The sequence below is a fragment of the Urocampus carinirostris genome, chromosome 9 (genome assembly GCF_059441175.1).
Source record: "Urocampus carinirostris isolate Australia breed hairy pipefish chromosome 9, RoL_Ucar_1.0, whole genome shotgun sequence".
In the NCBI taxonomy this organism is placed as follows: Eukaryota; Metazoa; Chordata; class Actinopteri; order Syngnathiformes; family Syngnathidae; genus Urocampus; species Urocampus carinirostris.
Window position 1 is genome coordinate 10,716,568 of NC_142357.1, and position 6,244 is coordinate 10,722,811.

Consider the following 6,244-nt stretch of genomic DNA (forward strand, 5'->3'; position numbering starts at 1 on the left):
GTGAGAAAAATATTGTACTTTCAACTTTTTTACCACACCCCAAACGGCCCACCCCACTTTTAAATAGAAATCCTTTATACATTGTCACATTAAAATTCAGTAAAACACCACTTGTACCACATACATTATTTGTCTTCTGCATTGAGCAGAGACGAAAGGAGCCGAGTTGCATTATATTGCATTAAGCTGCCTAACAATGCCTCCTGTCATGATTACCGATGTGAATCACCTGTGCCCGCTCATTTGGCGTCAACCGCTGTGGGCCCTGATTGGCTCCCTGTCCCTATTCAAACCCAGTCCTGTCAATCCCCCGTTGTCAGTCTGTCTGCGAACCTCTGTTTTTACAAGGCAAGCCTTTTTCCCGCCTGTCTCGTTTTTGCTCCTGTTTGTCTCTGGCTACGACCCGTTTTGATCCCGACCACGTCTGCTCTCCCGTCCCGACTTGCGACCCATTTCTGAACCCGACCACGTTTTTGCTCTCCTGTCCCGGCTACCGACCTTTTTTTTTTGTTCCTGACACCGCCATCGCCCGCGACGGAAGGTCCACTTCGACTTGCTTCTCACGTCCAGCGAGCATCGGATAGCGAGCGCTGCCCTTCCTCTTTCTTTCAATAAAATTGTGAGAAAACGTTACGCAATTGGGTCTATCCTGTGTGCTGGTCGTGACACCTCCATGTGTCCGAAGTGTGAAACCATTTGATTTATTTTAAATGTGAAAAAATCTGCTAGATTAGTTTGAATTGTATTTGAATATGAACAAATAATTATTTCTGTGAAAACAAAACAAAAAAAACATTGTCTTTTGCTTATACGATTACCTTTTCATAAATCCTATTTAAAAAACATGACCTCCCAAGATGTTTATTAAACAGTGAAATGAGGAGAACACAAAAGGTTTACTCACTCAAACACTTTCCCGGAGTTTTTAAAAGTTTTGTGTGTTATTTACAAGAATTTTGATTACTCACTAGAGGTAATCAACCTGTGCCGATGCATCTATCCTCACAAGGAGTGTGACGCTTATGAGCTGGATAAATTTAGACTGCTATCTTGCACTGCTTCTTTTTTTCCACTACAGCATCGGAACGATATGAATAGAAAAATTGAGAGAACTACGTGGAACACCTGCTGGCCATTATGCTCCACATGGGTTTGATCTTCACAGAGCTCGTGAACTTTCACTGTGCAGGTGCGTAATGGCCGTCGTTGAGGGTTTTAGTGCTTCTTGGTTGGTACTACGGGTGAGCCAGGACACTAAAAGTTTTTATGATGTGGCAGGAGTTAATTCCGGGAGTCACCGCCAAAGCCATCCAGATGTTTATTCTTGCATCTGTTTTCAGCACTACACATAAACACTTATCGTAAGAATGTTTTCTTTGTATGTGAAACATTATTAAAGCTCTAAAACACTATTTATTTAAAGATTAGCCAAGCATACATGAGCAATCATATAAACATGCACTTTTAAAAATACTCGTAGGTTAATAAATTAGCATTTATTTTACATAACATGAGCCTACTACTGAGATATTTGTCCTCCATCTTGCTGCTACGCGTAACCAAAAATTAAAAACCTCGCAATAAATAAAGAGAATGAAAATGGTGCTGTTCAATCTTTTTGAGTCTACCTAGTTTGTATTGTTTCTTGTGCATTTGTACAAGCGAGCAAAGCGAGGATGTTGAGGTTTTTGTTTGAGATTTATATATACTGTATATTTATATCTATATCTATATCTATATATATAAGTCTCATCTCATCTCATTAGCCGTACCGCTTATCCTCATTAGGGTCGCGAAGGGCTGGAGCCCATCCCAGCCATCTACGGGCAGTGGGCAGGGGACACCCTGAACTGGTTGCCAGCCAATCGCAGGGCACACAGGGACAGACCACTCATTCGCTCATTCACACCTATATATATATATATATATATATATATATATATATATATATATATATATATATATATATATATATATATATATATATATATATATATATATATATATATATATATATATATATAAGCCATAAGGTACTCATGATATGAGCCACACGTTGGTGGCAAGCCATACATTATCGACCCCGGTCGATATGTGTCATTGCATACATTGCCACACAACTGCGTTTTATCTACAATATGGAGGGCACAATGTTTTATTTTTGTTTTTTGTCCAACGAAACATGGAGCGTCAAACCATCCCTCCCTTCGGCACAAGTCTAGTGGCTGACAAGCCGCGGCACACATTCCAACAGTGACAGTGAACAGGACCCGAGTCACAATACCAGATGGACCTTGAACTCTTTCAAGGGACGCCTGGCCTCACAGCAATGCCCCCTTTCCCCCATTGCGCCCTCCTCCCCTCCCTTCCCCTGACCACAAACTGTAACCCTATAGCTTCATTGTCACGCTCCATATCCTCCCGCTTACCCCGGTCACAATTATACAGCTGACCCAGCCTGGATGATATAACCTTGGGCGTCTTTTGGGGGCTGCTAGGGATCATGGGGGTCTAACTCTTGTCCATCATGACGTGTCAGCTCTGGCAGTGTGTTAACCAGACACTTCCCCCAAGTGGTCCCTGTGGGGGTTCTGGGTGGGACTAGTGGCTCCAGCGCAAAGCTTACTCCCTACGGCATATTCCTTTAAAAAGTGTTTAGACCATTGGGTCTCAACTGGTCTGACTTTAGGACCCACCGTCCCACCCTAACTACAAGGTGTGACCCAAATTAAGAAAAATAATTCAATTTCTCAGTTTTATTGAATAATATAGTACAGTTTTGAACCAGAGTTAGTAGAATATATTCACACAAAATAGACGAGCAAAACTAAAAGGACTTCAAGTAATAATAGGCAAAACGCTCGACCTACTAAAAGCGGGTCTGCAACTGACTTTTGGGTCACAACCCACCAGTTGAGAGGGACTGATTGAAATCACCAACATGGTGATTGTAAGGGGACAACATTATCTCTTTAAGATTCATAATTATGTTTATTCAGTGAAACTTAAGTCGTGTATACGTGTTATTTATTATATTATTTTGCACTTGTGCAGAGTACTTCATTTTAAGTATACAGTTGTAAATGTATATTCATATTAATATTTTTATTATGTACCGACGTCTAGTAGTAAAAAAACAATAATTTAAAACGTATATTGATTTAAATAACATGCAAAAATACGTAAATCATCATATAAACATGCATGTTTAAAAATATTTGTGGGTTGAGAAATAAAAAAACATGAGGCTCATCTAGAGCAGTTTTTAATGGAAGAAAGATGCTTTGAAATTAGTTTTATTTACACAACTGTCCATTGTGCTTCTCAGTTCTGTATTTTTAAAACTCTCCTCAAGGTGTGTTCTGTACATAAGACACCGTCTACCATGAAGACATTTGCTCTCTGCACTATTGTACTTACAGCGTTACTGTTACAGTGTTAATGTTACTGTTTACCTGACTTGTTAACCTGAATGCCCATTTTGCACATCTGGTTAGCTACTCCTCTTGCACTATCGGCACTATGGTATGGTAAAATACTATACGTAGCCATAATACAATACAACTTTTACTTATATCTGTACATTCGAGGAAACTGTGCGGGTCAGATGTATCGACATTTCGTTAAGTATACACGTGTACTAGAATGACAATAAAGTAGATCTGAATCTGAATCTGAATCTGAATCTCAGTGGCATGAATGCAGACTCAGCAGTGTATTATGCACTATAGGGGCCTCTCCAGCTATCTGCAGTCAAGGGGATGCCATTTTTAACTAATCTGACAGACGGTGATTTACATTTGCAAAAGGGAGTGAGTGAATTTGAATAAGCATGCTAACTGTGGATGCAGGAACATGTTTATTACTTTGCTTGTCTTCTTCTGTAAGATGTGATTTGACTAAATGTAAAAATAATAAAAAGGGTGATGTTATATACTTAACTTTGAAAAGTGGTTCATATTACATTTTTTTGTCCTCTTTTTGAAATATAAACCTACTAAATAAGTCTTTTGGGTGTTTCAAAAAAGAATTCTCCACTTTTAACGTTCGTGGACGATCATTAAGATGTATTGTATTTGTCACTTTGCAATGTCCATTACCACTACTGAATGGAGTGAAAAGGTACCACCAAGCAGCTCAGCCATTTTCTTGTTTTCTTTCTCCAAACCAGAATGCATCATTTAAGTGATCATAATTTTGTCTTAAATTCGAAATCTTATTTTTATTTTTATTTCCATTTGAGACGAAGGGTCAGCACCACCAGAGGTGGATAATATTTTAGTGGTACAGTATCATAATTTTGTTTCCTGAATACACTTGTGTGGATGTTATCAAGGCAGTATAAGGGACGGGACCTAGGTAAGCTTCAGCTTTTTCCCGTCAGGCATTTTTTTTGTTTTTATTTCAGGTATATTGTTTTTATATTGTTTATATTATGTTTTTATTTCAGGTAATTTTTAGATTTAAAAAAAAAATTGTAACCTTGTTATTGAGATGAAAAAGGAGAAAGAAAAGAAAATGTCAACAACAAGTTTTCTAAGATAATAATTAGCTAAGACTAGGAGAGAAGAGGCAGCACGGCAGCTGAGTGGTTAGTGCATCTGCGGCACAGTTCTGAGGTCATGTGACAAAACCTTCCTGTTTGGAGTTTGCATGTTCTCCCTGTGCTTGTGTGGGTTATCTCCAAGCACTCCGGTTTCCTCCCACATTCCAAAAATATGCATGTCAGCCTAATTGGCTGGTCCAAACTGTCCCTAGGTGTGAATGAGCGAGTGAGTTGTCTGTCTCTGTGTGCCCTGCTGGCTGGCAACCAATTCAGGGTGTCCCCGACCCACTGCCTGAAGATAGATGGGATGGGCTCCAGCACCCCTGCGACCCTACTGAGGATAAGCGGTGTAGATAATGGGTGGATAGGAGAAAATAATTTGCTACAACTTGGCTCCTGTGTGGTTTGAAACTAATCCGTCATTTATCCTTCTAGATTTGAAGTCAGCAACCAGTAGCTCAAAGACCACGCTTTCACATTGGCTGACCAGAAATTGTTCAGAAATGTTTGAAATTTGAAAAAGATGGGTGAGGAGAATATGTATCGTATTTTCTCAACCACAAGGTTTCACATAAAAGTCTCAGATTTTCTACAAACTGTGCGGTGCGCCTTGTGTTCGATTCAAAGCGGCAGACGTAGTTGAGGTCACCAAGAGGATGTGTGGGAAGTGTGGCTGTTACCGCTAAAGGCTGAGGTGTTGTCATTTGTATAGGACTAGGTTCACAATGGAGAGCTATTGCATCAATAATGGGAACATTTTATGTTTTTGTGGGATTGTTCATATTTCCAACTAAACGCAACTTTTATGTGATCTTCTGTAACTTCTATGCGCCTCCTGTTTGAACGTGGCAATTGTCTTGCTTATGCAGAAGACGACATGTGACGTCACACACAATTCGTCTGTTGCTTGCTGAAGTACTCATTGATGCCAACGCCGTAGCATATGTAGCAATTTGAAAGTTATTGTGCTACCGGAGGCTGAAATGAGTTGTTCCTCCAAATATTAATCAAACCCAAAACGTCACTTTCCCTCCACTGAATATTTTCCGTGCTGTGGTTTGCCATGGTGTGTTGATTTCTATGCTCCTCGGAAGAAAATGGAAACCAAGCAGCCGCAAGAAAAATGAAGATTATTGATAATGGTTCATAAGTGGATGAAGTTGAAAAACGAATTCTGACATGTTTTTATTCGTGCCTTTTACTATGTAATCAATACTTAAATAAACCACAACCAAAGTCAGTTTTGCTCTCGCTGTATTTTTAAACACGCACATTTGTATGTTTGTCTGTGTTGTTGTATGTCGGCTGCAGCAGAAAGCACCCGCGGCCTGTCGTGCAGAAATAGATCCAGTTACGGAGAATGCGCCTTTTAACAAGGTGTGCCTATAGACGTGAAAAGGGTATGTATTTTTTATGTGTTGGTTTTCTTTAGAATAAGTATTAATTATAGAATGACTAATTTTTTTGTGTATGAATCATATTTTTTAATGAGTCATTTAAATGTTTGGCTGCACAGACTGCGTTTTTCTCTTTTGGTCCGTTTGGTTGCTGACCCCTGTTGTACATCATCTTTGTTTTCTAACATATCGGAATACAAGCCCAATATCAATCTGACTATAAATGGTAAACTTCTGCTTAGTGTGCACATTGGACAAAACATGTCATTTCATTATCATTTTTCCCTAGCCAGAAACCACT